A 21,162-nucleotide genomic window follows, 5' to 3' on the forward strand; every position below is an offset into this window, starting at 1 on the left:
CTGCAGAGGGGGTACGAGGAGGTGGGAGAGGGGAGGAAGGGGGGTGACAGCGAGGGCTGGGGAATACCAGCTCACACATAACTGGATTGCTGCAACAAACCCACTGCATCAAAAAAAAAAAAATCAGATTGGGGATCAGAGTTAGGACTTTCTGCTGTAGAATTTGAAGCTGCAATTCTTTTCTTTCTTTTGTTTATTTCAGGGTCAACCTTTCTTCCAATGGTGCATTCAAACACAAGAGAAAGCTTGTTTTTTCTAGCTTCATTTTGCTTAAATTTGACTGTGACATGTTTTGGCAGTCTGATCCCCCCCCCACACACACACAAAACAGCCGATGGACATTTTGAAATATTTGCTGTAACCACACGAACTCACTCCGTGTGTGGACTCTTTGGATGTGTTTTAGGCAGCTCAAACTGGTTACTGTTTAACCTCTCAGGAACTCCTGTTGTGTTTTTTTTTGCTTCCTTGTTCTCCCCCTTTTTTATTCCACCTCTGGACAAGCAGAGTCAATTTACTCCTGATAAAATAACCTGTGAATATAGTTTATTTTAAAACATTTCCAGCTTCTCCTGGGAATACCAGGCAATTTCTCCTGCCACATCATGCAGATTTTGCATGCAAATTAAAATTGGTGGAGCGGGCGTCCCATGTGCAGAGGCTGAGTCATCGCTGCAGCAGCCGCAGGTTCGATTCCGGCCTCGGCCCATTGCTGCATATCATTCCCTCTCTCTCTCCCCCTTTCACGCTTAAGCTGTCCTGTCAATAAAGGCAAAAAAGCCTGAAAAAATAATCTTAAAAGAAAAAAAAAGATAAAATAGTTTACAACACATAGTTTACAAGAATATGTCTTTACCTCAAATTATGGCATTTGCATATGCATATGAAGTTTTTAAATAAATCAAATTGTTAAAAAGGGGAAAGAAATAAACATCTAGTTAAAATGAAGTAAATATGATCAGTTTTATTTCATGAGTTACTGTCAGTAGGTCCACCGCTTGGACCCCCTCTGAAATGTCAAAACAAATGTTTTATGCATTGCCATGAAATACCATGGTCTCCAGAGGATGAATCCTACTATCCTACCTGACTTTGGTGATCCCCTGCTTTTTTAATCTAGCGCCACCATCAAGGAACAAAGTAGAATTACGGCCTTGTGATTGTTTGCCTCCGAAAACCAGTCATGTTGCTGTTACAGTTTTCTACAGTTTTCTACAGCTGTTTAAAGCTATCGCATTCACAAAAATGCGATGGATACAAGATCACAGTGACCTTGATCTTTGACTGCCAAATTCTAATCATCCTTGCGTCAAAGTAGACATTTGTGCCAAATGTGAGAAAATTCCCTCAAGGACTTCTTGAGAAATCGTGCTTACACGAATGAGACAGACACAAGGTCACATTAACCTTGACTTTTTCACCAACAAAAATTAATTAGTTCATCACTGAGTGCAAGTGGACATTTGAGCCAAATTTGAAGAAACTACCTCAAGGCTTTCTTCAGATATTATGTTCTCGAAAATGAGACAATCAATTCATTAATGAGTCCAAGTGGACATTTGTGCCAAATTTGAAGGCATTCGCTCATGGCGTTCTTGAGATGTCGCAAGAATGGAACAGGTGAATGAACAGATGTACACACATAAGGGCGTACGCACAGACTCATGGATGGACAACTTGAAAAAACGTGATTTCTCCAACCACAGCTTTTGCCAGCGCGCAGGCTTAAAAAAGAAAGCATAAATGATAGGATGTGTGTCTGCATGGAGAGGTGACAGTGTCATTTATGCCAAAGCATAGGCCTCCATACACAAATGTGTTCAGCTAAAGCATCATCCAACTCCATATAACTCATCTATTTGAGTTCAAGAAGACAAGGTTTTTAAAGAGTTCACCCAAAGGCAATTCAAATACATCTCTCATGAAATCAAAGGCTGAGAAATCAGTTTCTTCTTTGGCAAAACAGTCAAAGTGAGCCCCATCTTCAAATACTAAAGCCCTGTGCTCATGTGCTGTACAGTAAAGACTGTGGTCATAATTCTGTCTGAAGTTGCAGACAGAGAAGTCTTCCAAACCACTCGGAGACACAACACAGATCTCGATCTCCTGCATGAGCAAAACCTAAAAAAAAATCCCTGCTGAATCTCTGACAAAGTACGAAATGATTCCTCCCATTCTTCCTGCAGCACCAAAGACACACTAAAGCCCCTGAGGAGAGACGGATTGCCATCCCTTCCTTCTGAGCAGCGCCTGTTCAAAGGGAATGCTAATGAGGTGCTGGAGAGCAAATGGGGAAACAGCAGAAGTGGCATGGTGTAGCAGTTGTCTTTGTGATTCACAACCTTGACAGGAGAAATAATTGACTATCTTCTGAACAGGAATAACTGAGTCACTGAGCAGGTTTAATAGAAGTGACGCGATGCTGCCATGAAAGCCTTAGTATGTTCCTGATTGATGGTATGATGTTGCCAGCGCAAGATGGAGGCAGCCATATCAGGGATACTTTGGCTTGATTTTTGTACAGTAGGAGGAAGTAGAGACTCGCTGTCCATCTTTATATACAGTAACTGGCATGAATGCACATATTGGCTCTGCTTTTCTCACAAATGAGCTATTTTCTTTTACAACATTTGGTTGAACAATCATTTTTATCGTTATGCCATGTAAAATGAAGAATTTAGGTACTCAGAGAAGGAAAGACTCCTGCTATTCCTACAAGAAAGCAGTCGTGTTGTTACTGCAGTTTCTCAGTCAAGCCTGCTGGGGTTTCATGTAATCAGATTACAGCTCATCTGTAAACAGCCTCTCAGAGCCTTCTGATGACTCTGATGGCTCGGGACTAGATGATGACTACTAAATTTCAGTAGTCGTGAATGCCCCAGGTGCTGTTGGTTTGATTTCGACGATTATTTTAAAAAATTCTGTCTCTCCAAATACTTTATGGAAGTCCAATACTAAATTGCGTTAGTTTTTGTGTTTAGCCCGAATGAACATTTTTGTGCAAGGTCAAGGTTATTTCTCTATCAAAAGGAAGTGTCTGTAAATCAAAACTGACCTCGTTACAGCAAAGTGTTCACAATGACTGGTCTGCTGCAAACAAGATTGCCTGAAAAGAGAGAAAGAGCAGCTGTATTATCATAGCTGAGTAAATAATTTAATAAAAAGCTTTATTAAGATGGCGTCCTCCAGCGACTGATAAATGGAGCCAATGTGGAAATGCCAAAAACTGCAGGTACTCTTATGGCCTCTTGAGGCTGGCTCCAAATCAGAGTCAATCCCAATGGATACATATGTTAAAATGTCCAACTTTACAGCAGAAATAAACATGTTTACAGCCTCGTGCAAAAAACGGTTTTCATCTCTATAGCTAATTTCCCCACTCCTGAATACTGTTTAGGGGGTGAATTTTTTTCATACCTCACCTGTTCATATTTTATTAAAGTTTAAAGCTATTTGCTTTTTACGGGTATGGCTGCTTTAAGTGATAGGTTGTCTGCAAGGTGTCACCAAAGTCTATGAGTCTGGTCCACCCCTCGCTCCTCCACAGCTCCATGCGCTTTCCACATATGGTCACATCTGGCTCCAAAAAATGCAAGATTTTTTTCCAAGAAGTGACGTCCGACTGCCAAAATTAGAGGCTTCCAAATGGGACTCCACCAGCCAATAGCTGACATCATGGTGGCTATGTCCATTATTTTTATACAGTCCATAAATGGAACCAACCACAATGAACAAAAATTAAAATGTGTGTCTTTTTTATGTTTATAGTTAAAAATCTGAGCCTTGTTTGGCAGACAGTTGAAAGGATCATTGTTGCTCATATAAAAATATATCCATTTTCCTTATTGTTTACTCTTTTTTAGATTTTTGAGTTTGGTTTTGTTATCTCTCAGGAAGTTTGCGATCTCAATTTATTTTTGAAACTGGCTTGAGCTCAGTAATTCATCAGAGTGAACATCGTGTCTGTATTAAGTTATTGCTGGTAACACTGTCACGATACAGATACATTATCACACAACAAGCAACACAACAGTATTATAAACAGATGCGGGGCATTGTGTGTGGCAACAACAGCAACATTTGGTTACACACTCCTCACACGCTGTGAAAAACGGCCACATTGATGTAAAGTACATGTGATATGCAGCAAAGAGATAAACATGCAAAACCACTGATCTGACATCACTCACCACAGCAATGGGATTTGCATAACGTAAAAAGCAACAGGTGACAAAGTACAACATTTGAATATGTCGAGCCCATGCTGTTGCCATGGTTACAACAAACACACTGCTAAACCGAACAGCATTAAATAATCTGGCTACAGAATCTAAAGCTATAGATTTGTGCGGCAAAATACACCAGGACCAAAAAGAGAAAGTGTAGGATGGATTTTTTGAGTAATGACAACGTATGAGCAGCTGTGACCACCTCAGGCAGTTTCTACTGTTTGAAATTGCCTTTTCTCTTCCAAAGACGCTGCTGACGCACAAGCCAGAGACTCTCAGCCAGCACTGTTGTCACTTGTAACTGAATTCCCCATTTACACAAGATGACTGTGTAACCAGTGAAGGGCCAATCACTGGGGAAACCTGGAGACCTTTTATTCTCCATAAGAAAAGAGCAGCTAAAACAAAATTAGTTGAGATAAAGCGTCTATTCTCCTGGTTAGTTTGCTGCCTCACATCAAAACACGCTGGATATGATGTAACGGCTCATTTTGCTATTTAAGGCGAGAGCCTGCGAGAGCTCGGATAATAGAAAAGAGTGGGTTGTGTGAAAATGGGTTGTAAGTCATTGTGATATTTTAAAAAGGCAACATCCATTATGGTTCCCTTATTGAAACAAGCAACAAGAACATTCGCTTTGCAACAAATAGATTCTCTCTGCTGGAGCGCCCCAGAATCTCACATTGAACATTACAAAACATCAAGTAATTGGAATTTTATTTGCTAAAATCACTAGCGAGAGAGAGTGAGAGAGAGGGAGGGAGAGAGTCTCATGCCACATATTTTTATGGCACCTGTTATACCAACTTAGAAGGATGAATTCATACTGAAGAAATTTTCCCCCTTGCCTCCTTTATATATTTCCCAGTATTTGGCAGTATTTTCAACCATTCCTCTTTGCTTATTCACACTCCTTCTGCTAAATGATCCTCAGATTTTTACAAATACCTTTTTGTAACCCACTAAAGATTTTGTAGAACATAGCTGCTCTCTGTGCTAGACCAGGTAATTAAAAAAAATGAATACTGGGTTCTTATCCTAAATGAATTGGCCCGTAGCGATACAGTCTCTGATTTGTAAGTACAAATCAATAGGGCTGTGCATCTTCACCAGTCTCATGATTCGATTCGATTATCTCGTCAATGATTCCATTTGATTTAATTCCATGATGCATTGCATCCTCAATTTTCTATATTTATACACGACTAATTTTTAGCTCACTCTTCTCTCTCCCACAATTCAATGTGATGTTGCTACCATACAGCAGCGGTTGCTACCATAGACTGTAAATAAAGATGGACAAAGTGCCCCCACTTACCCCCCGCTATTGCTGAAGTGAAGGCAAAATATTCCGGTACGAGTGTTGCCATCTTGCGAGGGTGTTGTCATTAGGAGCCCTGCATCTGCGCAGTAACGATATCCGTCGTGGGGGAGTTCCCGCCCAAACACCTGTCCAACTAATCATGAGCAGCTTCACTGAATGCAAGCGCAACCATAGCTGTCAATCACGGCGGGAAAGCCCCCTTTTTTATAATTTACTAACTCATTAAAAACAAACATCATGAAAACAAAAACTTTGGGAAAAATTTATTTGGCATGTATTTGACTTTTTTAGGCCAGCCTACGGCATTCACTAACATGGTTAGGACCTGCATTGGGCGATCAAGATTAAATAACCTTGCTTTAGGGGAGCTGTCATGTCGTCCATCTTCATATACTGTCTTCGGTTGCTACCAGGAAGTTCTCTTGAACTGCAGAACTTTATTGTCCAGCGGCAGCCTTGAAAATCAACATGCAATGCTACATGGTTATCATCAACTACGTACTGTCACTGCATTGATGCAGAATCATCCACGCCCGCATTTGGATGCATGTTAGAAACGATTCATTTCAACACCCTTACAAATTACCTTCATACTCCAGATTATATTTTTGCAGAAGAAGACATAAACAATCCATCTAAGCACAGGTCACTTAACTTGTGAATCCCTTTTAAAAGCCACTGATTCCAGTGAACATATTTTCCCCCCAGTACGTATGGCTGGGTCGTGCCACAGAGAGGGATATGATTGTCTTTTTCTCAATGTTTAACATGTAGAAGTCACACCCTTAGTGAGGACTTTCCTGGACAAACTCAATGACTCTCAGCTCAGCAGCCATGGTATTTAGTAATGGTCCCTAATTCATAGCTGCTCCTTTTGTATCCCTCTCCAACATTGTTCACGTGCCCACCGATGCCTTTATCCCTCCAGACAAATCCCAAGCAACTGTGACCACATCCTCGCCATTCTTTCAATGAAAACTCCAACTCCAGCAATTAGTGGACTGTGAGTTACACTATGCAGAGGGCTTGGGAACATAACATTCGTAGACCTCGGAAGACCTTTCCAAAGACGACAACAATGCCTTTCCGGCATTCCACAGAGAATATGTACATATGCCCTGGAGCAGGAAGGGGGAGAGCTCACATTCCCAGTCTACGGGGATCACAATTAGCCCCTGATGGAGTACAACAGAGCAAGGTCCAAAGGTCTTGTCAAGGATGAAAAAGCCCAATTGAGATTAACTGTTTAATTCCAATTGATTCATTCGGTTGTGATGATCTGTAGCGTACAAGGCACATGTTCAACCTGTTTCCCATAAACCCGACGCAGAAAAAAAAAAAAAGCTCCAGACGTGGGATTATATGCAGGCATGGGTAGCAGTGCATGTGTGTCAAATAACGAAGAATTTCCTTCCATCCGTCAAAGGGAATTAAGAGCGTGACGGGGCATAATGTGCTCATTGTGCTCTACAGCATCCCCTTCTTATCTTTAGCGAGAGGGGAATGCCGCAGAGGGCTTTGGGGAAGCTACCGTAAAGGTTTGCAGTTGCACTGATGTGTGTTTGTCCCCAGTGAGAGGGAATGTGGTGGTGGTGGTGGGGGTATGGATTGGACTGTCACTGTAAATCCGTCAAACATGATGCCTCAGGTGATCAAGCAACACCTTTTTATGCTGTGTTCAGGCAAACTGGCACTGATCTTTTCAATCTAGATATCCATACCTGATATAACATGAAATTTTTACCACAAGAGAACTCATACAGCTGCACCTGAAACCCATTAATGTACAATATACAATACCATTAAAGCACCCTTTACTCTTCTGACACTGTCATGATTATTTATTACAATCTTAAACAAAAAAACAAGGACAGACTTATCAAATCAGGGATCTGTGGGACAAAGATAACAGGTGACACCTTTCTTGTTTTTAAATCTCAGTGTAGTTCACTGCAGTGAAATGACAGGGTGATTTCTATCTGTGAGCCCATCCAAATTGCAATCCTAGCCTCCATGCTTCCCCAAAATTTGTATTCAAATGAGTCTCCCCTCTACATCTATTATGTCCAAATCACACTCCAGGCCAATACTACATTTGGCATTTTTCGGTGCAGGGCTTGGAAGGATTAACAAATGTCCAAACAAACACACACAAAAACTGTATGATGGCTACCTTAAACATCATGCCAGTTCCACACTGTGTGAATCACTGCAGCCAGGTGCCATGAATAATGAACAGCTCACAGATAACAAATATTTGAAGTTTGGTATGCACTGAAGACTGATTGTGTCTGCTTTAACAAGCTAGTGTTATCACACTCGCTACACATTTTATTGGATAAATGAGCCTATGTCCTGTGGATGGAGGAGAAGCCTTCAGTGTTTCTACATCCAAACAGACAGGAGAACAAAAGGGCTCATTAAAAAGCAATTCATTTCTTTCTGAGCCCTCTGTCAGCGTTACCCCCCAGTCTGACTCACTGAACATGGGAAAGTCAACTGGCCTTAAAGGTCATATAGATGCGTCACACCAGTGGAGGCGCCCTAAAGATGCTGATGTCTGTACGGCAGTTTAACACAAGAACAGGCAAGACTGCTGTGATATTCGTGGTCCCCACAGGATGATTCCTGAGGTTTCTGATGACCCCCAGACCGTTCTTCTTTCACTAACATCAGGCCAAAACTGTCCCCTTATATAAAGAAATCTGAAAGAATTTAGATATGCAGATGCCATGAAGACCTGAGCACATTCATGGTCCACAAAGGATTGACCCTTGTTGGCCCACTACTAAAATAATAACACCACTGTAGATTGTAATCAGTACTGCAGCATGAGGTCAAATCTCACTAATACTTTATTGTTTTAAAATTTTAGAATGTAGCCAACCTCTGTACACACAAACATTTCAGCACCATTTCTGTTCATACTCACACACCTAAAAAATGCATATCACGTGACCAGTCACATACATTTAACAATGTTAATATAAACAAGAAACAGACTGTCTATTCTTTAGTTGGTTGCTTAGTTTCAGTGAGACGAATATAAAGGCGGTGGAAAACTGATTGGGAGTCATTGCAAAGCAAATACAACAACCTATTAGAGCGAGGAGGAACATTATCCATCTTTGGAGGAAGCCATGGCAATGGGAAGGGAGAAACGACACAAAAAGTATAAAATCACAGGTATGTAGACCTAGCTATCATGTATAATGTATAATGTTTGACTGATAAGACTCAGTCAGATGAAATGAGGGTTTCTGCATAATTGTTTTAAAAAGTCTCTGGAGCAATGTTTTAGTCTTGAACCAAAGTTTTCAAACTAAAATGGCATCAGCGGCATTTTTAAGGGTCTCATTTTTAGGATTTTAGGTTTTAGGGTCTCCAAAATGCCTGAGTAATGTGGACGAACACGACTGATGTAACTGTATGAACAGTTCAAATGAAAACACATTAATGTGGATGTTGCCATAACTATGTGTTAAATAAAACACCGACTGGTGATGCTGTAATGAATTTCTAATTTAGTCATGTCTTGCACATCCTCTAAACTGTTGATGTCTTTTTTTCACAATAAAACCAGCTATTGGAACCTCAGCCTGATTGTAAAGTGATTTTCAATCTTCTTTTATTTATCTGCAGGCTTTTTTCTTTTGCTCTTTCCTTACTAAAAACCTTATTTCACCGACTACAGAAAACTTGGATATTCAACAGTGCCAAACACAAAAAACTCGTCTTATGCAGTATTCATCAGTTGTATCTTTAATCTCATTTTGTCACATCTAAACAAAATCCCTGAGCAGAACCTAATGCAGACAAGCATATTGATTTCTGTCTGTGGAAGAAAACCATTTCCTCCGGTGAATGCTGTTATGTACAATTCTGCTTAATCTTGGTTTTACATGCATTATTTATGTTATCGACAGACAGGCGCTCTGCTGGTGAGCCCTGTACATCCCGACACTACATCCAGACATATTAAAATGTGTTAAACCGAGCATGAATATATACTGTATTATGAGACATACTTTGGTCACTCTATATCTCTAAAGAATTTGACGAAGGTTTTTCTTGAAAAAAAAAAAACAAATCGGGAAACACACTGTGGATCACTAACGAGACATTCAGCCTGTTTTCACGCTGGTGTTTTTGTTTAAAAGAAATCAGTTTTTGTCTATCCATGTGTCAGCACTGGCGATAAAGAATAAAACCATTTGTCTACACATCATTTCAAGGATTTTTTAAACAATACAAACCACATGAAGATAAATGACACTGCACGAGCCGGTGAAACAAATTGTTTCCATTCCCACTGACTTGCATCAGCAGTGCTGACAGGAAGCTGGTGCCAATTTTACCATTCTTTGATCTTGGTGTGCATATATGAGCCACTGGAGTAGCACTGTCCTGTAGTCCAATGGATAGTTCATGGTAAGAACATTGTCAAGGTTGGAGTTCACCTCTACATGTTGAAAATATAAACATATAATGCTGAAAATGCATTCAAGCACAGAATGTCATATATTTATAAGAGCAGAGGTCAGTGACAAACCTAGAAGTTTGTTACAAATCAAACACTTGGAAGTCCAACCCCCCTTTTCCTGACAGACAGATTCCAGAGCACTATTAGCATAAAGCATATCCTACCAAGAAGTGCAGCAGCAGCTAAAAAGACATTCATGTAAAACGAGCAAATGAGACACACTTTCTAATGAAGTATAAGTTCAGATCGTCTGCGCTGGGTTGAAGCTTCAGTATACTTCAAACAAACCAGGATGCTTCATGATTAAGTCAAGACATGAATGAAGTACGTGGATCTGCATAAGTCCATTGTATACGATGTTAAGGCAAGCAGACTTCAAATCTAGGTCTTTAGATGTAGTCTCACAAAATGTTCTGTATAGGAGAGTCCTCAGATATAAATTCTATACTTCTTCATTCATATACAACTCTACGAAGCTACCATCTAAGGACCTGGTGAATCCCGTCCATCCCTATACTGCTCTGTGTGTAATACCGATTCCGCATCCAGTGTAGTCTTTTTCCCCACATTTAAAATTACACATCATACTATATAAAATTTAAAGTACCCCAAGACACTGACACCTTGCGCTCAAGAGCTTCACTGTTAGGTGAGGAAGAGATGGGATCCCGACCCGAAACGGTGTCTCTCTCAGCGCCAGGAGAGAGAGGAAGACACTGTGCCCCACGGAGCTTCAGTGTTAGGTGAGAGAGAGTCTGGTGTCCCTTCAAGTACTTGTCAGTGATTGGGACACTTTATAGTTTGCAAAGTAAAAAAAAAAAAACTCTGACAGTTACGCAATACAATAATCTGTGTCCGATGTTCTAAATTAGTCTGTTAAATTTAGTCATGCATCTGAAATAGCAAGTGTCCTCACTATGAAGGATACCAAAATTGACCTGCTCTGTGCTGCAGGAAAGGCCTCCACTCTGGCTGACTTACAGGGAGGCTCAAGCGCTTTGTTCCGGTATGTGTTTAGTGACTACATGATCATTGCATCCTTGACGCCTTCGACCATTGTAGCAGCTGTGAGAGGTAAACACAGAGAATTGTCTCAGTTCTTTTAATTGAATGTCCATTCCTGAAAACATTTGTATTATGCTACCATTCTTTGAACCGCACAAACAAAAAAAACTGTCATTTTGCGCCTTGCACAAGACCACTTGGCCTGACTTGACTTCTGCCTCCTCTCTCAGTTTCTATGGTGATAAAATAGATGAGAAGGTCAGAAAAAAAGAGAAGCTGCTCTGACCTTTCCTACTGGCTATAGATGATTTTCACTTTTCATTTTAATCTGCTGCATCCAACTCAGCCCATTATCAATTAACCATTTCGAAGAATTTTGTTGTGTAGAATCCTCTTCAAAATCTCTGGCAGTAGAAGTGATGTCAACAACAGATAGCAGCTTAAAGGTCCGTGAGATCCTTGTTATTACAACATTTACTCTGTCATACATTTAGCTAATAGAACAAGCCTAACAACACACTGTGCTGTGAATGCAGTGTGGGCTGAGCTGAATTACTGCCACAATCACTGTTGGTGTAAAAATACCAGGTGCACCAGGGCAGTGCTGTGGCCTAGAGCAGATATCCAGGAACTCCAGCCTCCAACACCCAAAACAACCCCTCTAAGGTCAGTCCTCTGCCAGCTGGCGGGCAGCCACACAGCCTTCCCTTCCCTCCCAGATCCCCCCAGCTGGCCTCTCTGCGATTATCAGCATCAGATAAAAAACGCAGAGTACGCAGACCTGCTCGGGAGCTTTGACGCCCCCTGCTCTGACCTACCTGGATAAGATCAATCTACTACCCCTGTCCAGGTCACTGGATATACTCCAAAAGCCAGACAGGCTAGTATAATCGAGGGAGACCTTTTGTTAGCATTATTGGCTCAGACTGCACAATATCCAAAAAGTACAACTGAAAAACACTCCAGCAAAAACCCCAGATTTTTGGAATCACATAAGACTTGTGATTAGAATAGGTGCCTCTGGGTACATTTTGAATTTTACAATATCGTAGAGAAGCAGTACTGTAACATGGCTAAAACAATATGCAGACTTTGTAAAAGTGAAGAATTTTGATGATACTATCAATATAAGTGTTTACAGTTGTAGCCGTTAGCTAGAAGAAAAAACGCTGACGAGAGACTGTGCTCATACAGGGCAGCTTAAGGAAAGCCACCAGAGTGGCACTCACCTGTGATGCATGAACATTAAGAGCAAGACAGTGATTTATTACATTCACTGATTACTATACTACAGTTGACCAGCAGTTTGAGTCTTGTGCTCTACAAACCAGGTGCAGTGTCAAAGCCGCACCAATAAAAATGTAAATAAGGAAGCCTCGGGCTGTTACAGATGCATCAAAACTAACTGGATTCTTCCACTGCGTAAAAGCAAAGGCTACTGCAGTTGCCCCCTCACAAGTTCAAGACTGCGCTGGTTATAAGATGGAACAGTGCTTTCAATATGGTGGGCAAATAACATTTGGACACAGTTCAAAATTCGATGTGAAGATGGTTTTTAAGCTAATGCAAGCAACCAACATCAAGCCAGAAATATAAATACTTAAAATAGGTTATTTTTTTTTATCTGATAATTGCTGTTTCTTTTAAATGGGAACAGATTAAAACTTTTATAATGTGTGTTTTTTTTTTAATTTGTTATAATGCATGTGAGTCCACTGACTCGGTCTTTATGATGACAATCTTCATATAACCTGCCAATCAATTGTTTTTATGATCAATAAATACAGATAGTATTTCCCCAAATTTCTCCTTTTTTGTATTTTTCCAGGACATTTAAATCTTTCAGGACATGCGGACCAGCATAAACCCTAAGATAGATCGTTTTGCAAATTCTGAGCTGGAGAAGGCAAAAACCAAGGTTGCCAACCTGGCATGGTTTTACAGCAGAGGCGGTCCCCATGGCCAGAACAAAGACTGTTAATGTCAGATGATGATACATTTATGCTTGTAAAATTAAATCAATGTTTCTTTTTTTTTTTTTGGAGCACTGAAAAACATGTCTACAGTGTTTTCGGGCTGAAATAAACTTGTTACTTCCTCATCTGCGCCTCCATCCAGAGCTGGAAATTGAACAATCAGATGGCCTCGATGTTTTTTATACTCACTGTCCGTGTGGGAGGATATGAAACACGAAACTATCAGAGTGAACATGTTGAAATGAAAATCGAGGGTCACTTCCTTTTACACGATAAAAGAATATCTGCTTTCTGTTCTTATTGTTGCTGTGTCCACGCAAAGACAACAACACAACAACATAACAAAGCAGCCGGTTCTCTCTCTCCCAACATCATGAAGATCATCATCATTAGAGTTATTTGCTGTTCTCCGCCAGGGGGGAAAATTACATTCACTTTTCAGCTTTGATTATGTATATATGCACCACTGCTTCAAATGATTTTTAACAAGAAAGAGCCTCTTTCTGAGGATCATTTAGGCAGTATGTGCAGCTTAGCAGTGGACCATTGCTCATACCAGCTGTGCTTTCACTGTAAACAGCTGCAGGGGCATGAGCAGAACAACAACGTTCATCTGTCTTTAATGGTGGGGACGGGGGAATGTTCTTCTGTTTGTCATTACTTTCAGGTAAAGTGTTGAGATAACAACTAAAAAACAAATAAAAATGCAGTCAGACTTCAACTTCAAGCTAATTATAGCCCGCACGGTGAGGGCCAGGGGCCACAATCTAAGCCAGAACCTACAACTGCATTTAAACGCGTTAACCAGCACAGTCACGGATAGTTTGATATGCATGTGGTATCAATACCAATTTAGAAGAATCAGTTAGTGATGCTTCCTGGTGGCCTAATGCTTGCTTTAGTTTCATATCGCAAACCTCGATCTGTGCTTTTTCTGTGTACATCTATTCCGTAAAGGTGGACAAAAAGAGAAAAAAAACAACAACAAAACAACCTCCAGTGTAATTCCAGGTCTTGCAATGTATAAGATGCCCTTTGGTGCTTTTTGACCATTTGATAATAGGGCTGCAACTAACAATAATTTTCATGTTGATCAGTCTTTCTATAAGCCCAAGATGACGTCATCAGGTGTCTTGTTTTGTTTTCAACCCAAATATATTCAGTTCACTGTCATAGAGTATGGAGAGCAGAAAATATTCACATTTAAGATGCTGGAATCAAAGAATTTTTCCCTTGAAAATGTTCCTCAAACCAATTAAACTATTATCAAATTAGCTGATTAATTCAGTATTTGACAACTAACTGTTTATTCGTTACAGCTCTATTTGACAATAGGTGGTATTATACCAGGTGACAATCTCTGAAACACATTTTCTATTCTTGAATATTCTCACAAGCTGTACACTGTATCTATACTGAATTTAATAATGCAGCTTTTCCAGTTACAGAACACACATTGGAATAAAGTTACAGAGATAATCTCTGATCTAGTCATGCGTCAGACACCTTAAATACACACTATGTAAAGATACATGTGGTTGAGTCAGTGCTGAGAGTGAGTTAACGTTCCTTTCCTGATAACAAACAATGCCTGTGTCAACAGGCTAAAATTCTGAACTTACTCAAAAATATTTGAGACAAAAAAAATCCAGCTTTGTGTGATTGTGTCCCTGTAGCTTCACCTGCTGCAGATTTACTCCAGACAATCCAGTCTTACATCGCTAAACCTCACTAGTGTGTGAGATCTGAGACCCCAAGCATCAAAACATGAAACAGCTGAGTAAATAACACATTTTGACTCAAGTCACATTCACATTGCGAATAAAATTGTCCCCATCAAGGTTTTGCCGCTGATGTGATATATATACCAAGTCATGTGAACCATGAGGAGCTTCTAGATATTTGATATCAGTTCACACTGATATCAAATAACTTCTTCCTTCTCTTCTGTCATGACTCATCAGGCATTTAAAGCTAATAGTGGGTCACCTTGGATCTACTTGGTTATTAGACATCAACAGACCAACACTGCAGCATTTAAAATACAACCCTGCCCAACTCGATCCCATCAAGAATCATTTGGATGTCGCCCGACTCCGACCCCAGGATGAAATAGTATGAATTCTGGGAGTAAATCACAAGTTTCATCACATTACAATACAATACTTATTGGACAATGGCACCGCATTGTCTAATATCACAGTCTGCCATGATGCAATTATGATTTGATTCAATTCAGGGGCCTGTGATCATTATCAGTGACCTAATGCATTTGAATTTTGAGATCCTTGACATGAAAAAGGTTGAAAACTGCTGATGTGACCAAGCTGGCCTGGAAATGGCTTGTGTAGAATGAGCTGAAGGATGCTGGTGTTCTTTGCTACCAACACAACCTGGACCTGAAAACCTATGATATGCCAGAGAATTCACATAAAACCAAAACATTTAAAATATATGTTGCAACATTGATATATGATATCTCTACACAGGCAAATGTGGTCCAAATGACCCCCTGACAAATGCAACTCATTAATAAGACTAATGTGATCGTCAACAGTGATGGATGTGGCAACTTTAGATATCAATCAAATGAGTCGAGGGGAGCAGGTCCTTAAAGTATCTCATAACCGCTCTGACTGATGGTCTGAGGCTGTAAGAATGCCTTGTAGTTGAAATGACCGAGGCTTCGGGGGCTTCACAGTTGTGATCTTGAACTAGTTCCTGTTGCCTCTTAAATTCCAGCTTTAAATGCTGCCGATCTGAAGCAGCACACGCAGCAGCAGTCCTGTTTACTGAGGCCAGAGCTCAGAGATTCTCGCCACGCGTTTGTCATTAATTGGCCGGAAGGACCATCAAAGGAGCGGCTGCGCACATGTAAACACTGTCCAGGCCTTTGAGGCTGTGTGAGGTTGGATCAGCACATCGAGATCTCAGGGACCTCATGTAAAATCAAGGGCTTTAGGAGCCACTTTTCAAAACCCTGGAAAACTGACAGATGAAGCTTCGTTTTAAGGGTGTTCTTTAATAACACCGCTGTTTCATCTCTGGTTCTTAAATGTCAGCTGAAGCTACATGATAAAACTGAGTAAATCTAAAACACAAAATGACATGGATTTTCATGACCTTAGAAACAGGGGTCTGACAAAAATAAATAGATTAATAAAAGAAAAGTAAATTTAACATTCCTTTACAAGTTTTTTCAAAGCTTTTAGCTAAATCTCAGTCTTTCTCAATAGACAGAATGTGATTGTGACGACAACTGAGCTATCTCCATCCTCGCAAGAAGACCACAAGAGGCACATGAAAGCCTTGAAATAAGGTAGTGAATGGAACTTGAATTGAGACGTTTTCGTAAATCAAAATACCAATTTCTTGAAATATTCTACATATTGAAATTCTTGTGATCTTTATTGAAATGTTAAATAAAGGTTTGTGGGTTTGAATAATGCTTGACCAAACAAGATCAGTTTGTAGAGATGGATCGACATACAACAGTTCAAATGATATCTTCCAAATTAGCACCATGACATCATATGAATTATGTTACGTTAGGCTTAGGGAAAGAATGATGGTTGGTCACATTGAGATGTTACGTTAAGCACATGAGGTGACAGCGTGACATGATGTCACATACATACATAATTTTGAATAACTTAACACTGACTTTTGGTTTTAAATAGGACACAGACCCCTGTCTCCTGGGTCAAAGTCCTGCATTTGTCTTTGTCGCTCTTTAAATGATGTGACCTGAAATCTTCCTTCACGCCAGATCATATGACAAGTTCATATGTAGGTCATGTCATTGCAGCCTCCTGGCTACCACCGCATGCGAGCATAAAAACTTTTTTGCGCTAAATGAGTATTCGTTTTAAATTGATGTGTTTCCATTAGGCGTATTTTATATTTGCAATTTCAATCTGCGCAATTTGAGGGTTAATGGAAACCCGCCTAAATATTCATTGAGAGGTGTGGGATAACTAATAATTTGCCATGTTCCAACAAACTGAGTCAAACTGACAGATTTTTATTTACTTTAAAACAAACAAACAAAAAAAAACGAGACTGACAGCACACAGGACTGTGGATTTATTTTCGCAGCGTACGAGCTCGGCATGTGGTGCACTGGCAGACTAAACATCCACTCTGCGAGACACATGCTGCTTCTGCTGCATCTGTCAGCCAGTGGCATCCCTGTGGCTGCAGCCTGTGCTGAGGCAGCAATCTGCACAGACAAAAGTCTTATCAACACGCACAAACAACAGTCTGACCCCCCCACCCCCCCGCAACCCAACAGAACAGACACACGCCGCCATTCACTCCCGGTGTCTGCCAGTGGGCCTGCTTTAAATCACATCTTTAAAAAGGGGAACAATGAATCACTTTGCACAATTATCAAAACACTACTCTGCATTTCTCAGATCAGCCTCTTCACTCTCTCCAACTGTAGGCCTGCTGTTAATCAGTTCCTTCAAAACCGAAACACCCTAAATCACTTAACGACAACGCACAGATTTACACGGATCCCTTTCACACACTCAATGACCTGCTGAGTGGATGGTAACGCTGAAGTTCAGCCTGAGGATGGGCTGGAGGAATGCGGCCGTGCCCATTCTGTGAACGTGAGGGACTTTTCCCTTCACTAATGAGAAACACTAAACAACAGTGTTGGAATGTTGGCCCACTATTGCTTCCAGGTGATGGTCGCTGGTATACATGCTCCCACACACACACACACACACACACTGACACAGAGGGTGGATTTAAGAGGTCTATCTGTGGTAAATGGATGTAGTGTCTCATACGGATGTGGTTGCTCCCACTCACACATGTAGGGAGCGTCGGCTTGGTAAATGCCTTTGTATGACGAGAGCGCTTGCTAAAAGGTAAACTGCGGTTTATTACGACTTCACATTTTATTTTTGTAATTTACCTGAGTTTTGGCTCCTAAATAAGCTCAACAAACCCAGAGGTTTTTTTAACTTTTTAATTTAAGGTCTCAAGTGAAACAAAAAGTTTGTGATTTTAATCCAAACCCTGATCTTCTCCTAAAGCTAAGTATTTTTGTTACCTAAACCTAACCTCCCATGTTTCCTGTAAACACAGATGTTTATTGTGAAAAGACACTATGCATGTAATGAGCGTAAACTAAACTGATGTTTATGATGATGGTTGGGAGTAAGAACGTGTTTTAGGTTGTGAAATGATTCTGAATGTGTGAAATAAACAAATTAAGTTGACTGACTTTTACAGATGTGGTTGGTTGACAGATGTGAGGCGAGCTGGCTGTTGAGAGGCTGCTTGTTGACTGGTTGCTCATGAGTGAACCAGCAGAGAGGTAGAGCAGGAAGACAAATCCTCCAGTTTCCTATCAGATTCTCCCCCCTCTGCTAAACAGCCCCTGTTTTGATCAAACATGTGGTATATGCAAATAAAAGCCCGCCGTGCAGAGCATGAAGTCACTGGCAGTGAAGTCACCGTTAGCGATAAGCCCAGCGTGGTGTTTGACACGCGGGGTGCCTGAATCGCCATCTGTGTGGGTACAGAGGCACACCCAAAACAGAAGGAGATATTCCCTCAACGCTTCCAGCCAGGGCGGGGGACCTGAGCTGAGGAAGAAACAAAGCCACGGGAGCAGGAACCGGGGCCAGATCCACAGTGGGGAGAGGAGACCTGCAATTATACAAGCCAGCGGAAGCACCTACCTCTCCCTCTCACACAAAACTCAGCCCTCTGAGAAAGACGATCACGTTTCCGCAGCTTTTGTGTGGGCCCGAGTGTTCGGTTCCTATACCTTTTGTATAGGAAGCACGGAGACAAATCTCCAGTCTTAGCTGCCAGGTTGAGTCAGGCTATTCCCACAAGGCACAATGGACCCTGCTAATAGCATTCCTGTAATGGCAGCAGAAAAGCTGTGGACAAACATTTACGGTTGGCCAGATTGAGTTTTAAAGAGCCTCTTTTCTCCTCCTGTTCTTGTTCCATTCAGACAGGTCAGTGGGCTCCTCCCTGGTGTTTTGTGCAATGCCATTCACAGCGCTCCATCACTCAGTGCCTTCAACTCTCTCCTGTCCCCTGCTCGCTCAGACAACACTGACCATGGGCAAATGAACTCTGGCATTCCTCCGCAACGAAAAGAGTTTCAGACGAGGCATTGGGGCTGTAAATCACTCCTAAGTAGAAAGGGAAAATTAAACTTTATGTCAAAATGTTTAGGAAAGCAACAAATTAACAACCCTTTTTCAACCCTTGTCGCCAAAACATTATGATCATGTTCCAACTAATATGCATTGACATCTGTGTTTTGTAGGACACATAATGTCTTCAATGACAGAGACGGTGGCTGTAGTGTCAGTAAGGCAAGATGCCTCACTAGCTGCAGACGACTGTTCGAAACTAACAACAAAACCTGTTACGTTCTAATGAGTCATTGTCGCTTCCATCATTGATTTACGCTCCAAATGTATGTTTTGAAGCTGTCTTTGTTTTTTTTTTATAGACTTTTAGGCTCCAAACATGGCCGTCACTTGTGTTCTTCCATCCTCTTTTTATGCTCTAAATATGGGTTCTTTGTAGCAACCAGTTGGTGTGTTTGCATTGCTTTTTAGGCTCCACACAAGTGTTCTGTAGTAATCCGTCTGTGTTTTTCCATCAGCATTTTAGTCTCCAAGAGGGTGTTTTGTAGCGACCAGTCGGCATGTTTCCATCAGCTTTACAGGCTCAAAATATGGGTGTTATGTAGCCACCTGTTCATATTTTTTTCCTCTGCATTTTATGCTCCAAATGTAGGTGTATTTAGCTTTGCCTTTTAGGTTGCAAACATGCATTAAGTGCCGACTCATCTGCGTTTTTGCATTTTCTTTTTATGCTCTAAATATGGGTGTTTGGTAGCCACCCATCTCAGTTTTTCTATTGGCTTTTTCGGCTCCAAACCTGGATGTTCTGAAGCAACCCGTAAGTGTGCTTCCATTGGTTTTTCAGGCTTCAAACATGGATGTTTTGTAGCGACCTGTCGGTTTGTTCCTATTGGCTTTTCAGGCTTTAAACGCGTTTTTTTTTACTGTAGCTTTTTAGGCTCCAAGTGTGTTTTTTTTGTTGCAACCTATCAGTGTTTTTTCATCTACTTTTCAGGCTCCAAACGTGTTGTTTTGTAGCAATCCATCAGCTGGGATAGTTTATTACTGAGACATCGTTATGTTTCCTGTCATGACTGTACCCTCAAAAGCTAGTAGTTTAAGCCAAAACATGATCCTCTCATAACCACAGCCAAGATTTTGAGCCTAAACGTAACCACACCTTAGCCACAGTATTGTTGAAAAGTAAAGTCTCAATGTATGTATCTGTGGTTTGCATAAACGTACACTGCCAACATTTTTTTCCGGCAACAGGTTTGTTGCAAAAATTTTAACGCAATTACTTGGCGAGTACATGTTATTATAACCAGTAGAAATTATGGTCAAAGCAGGAAAAATTATGACTTAAATCATATATCATATTTTCGGGATTAAAAAAAACACATTGCAGGTGAACATAATATTTGTAGAATTTACATTTACTCCAAAATATAATGGGCATACCAAATTAGTAACATCTAAACATCTTTTGTAGCTGACAAGGTTTTCTGTTTTATTGTTTTATCAGGCCTAATTCCTTTTTCTATATGGGGCTGATATGTCAGGTGTAACACACGAGCCAGGAAATGAAGGTACGAGGCGGCAAATGTAGATAAGCAGCAGGGAGGTTTTGCCTCGGGATATAAATCCTGAAAGAAAATTTGCTTGGACTGAAAACATGCTGCTGTTAGTGACAAAACATAGAGTGCACAGCCTGAAGTTACTCATTCCCTGTCTTTATCACAAGGAGTTAGCACCTGTGCTGTTTGGGTCCACTCCAGTTTCTTTCAATGTGATGTTATCAGTTCTATCAGATTTCACCAGAGCACACAACCTGGGGCCCGTGTCTCTTCAAACAAGCTGAGTTTTGTCAACATATCATGTGTTCGAGAGTTTGGTCAATACATAATTTGAATGGCACGGTGGCGGTGATGTCTATGGTTGAAGGAGTAGCACAAATAGGCTTTTCTGTTTATCCTTAGACTTCTTTAAATAAAGAGTTTTGTCAGCTCCTGTGGCTCCTAGCTGACTCGTG

The 21,162-nt window shown here is 40.8% G+C and overlaps 1 long non-coding RNA gene across 1 annotated transcript in view; it reads right to left on the reverse strand.

The window, feature by feature from the left end:
• Positions 1 to 488: 488 nt before the first annotated feature.
• Positions 489 to 21,162, reverse strand: part of LOC148186937 (uncharacterized) — a 33,564-nt gene continuing 12,890 nt past the window's right edge. Inside the window, exons 3-4 of the long non-coding RNA XR_015779073.1 lie at positions 3,056 to 3,106; positions 489 to 759 (exon numbers count right to left, since the gene is read on the reverse strand). This is a non-coding gene — a long non-coding RNA (uncharacterized LOC148186937). The remainder of the gene's footprint in view (positions 760 to 3,055; positions 3,107 to 21,162) is intronic.

Source organism: Plectropomus leopardus, chromosome 16 (assembly GCF_026936395.1).
Source record: "Plectropomus leopardus strain MGB_pleo_1.0 chromosome 16, ASM2693639v1, whole genome shotgun sequence".
Lineage (NCBI taxonomy): Eukaryota > Metazoa > Chordata > Actinopteri > Perciformes > Serranidae > Plectropomus > Plectropomus leopardus.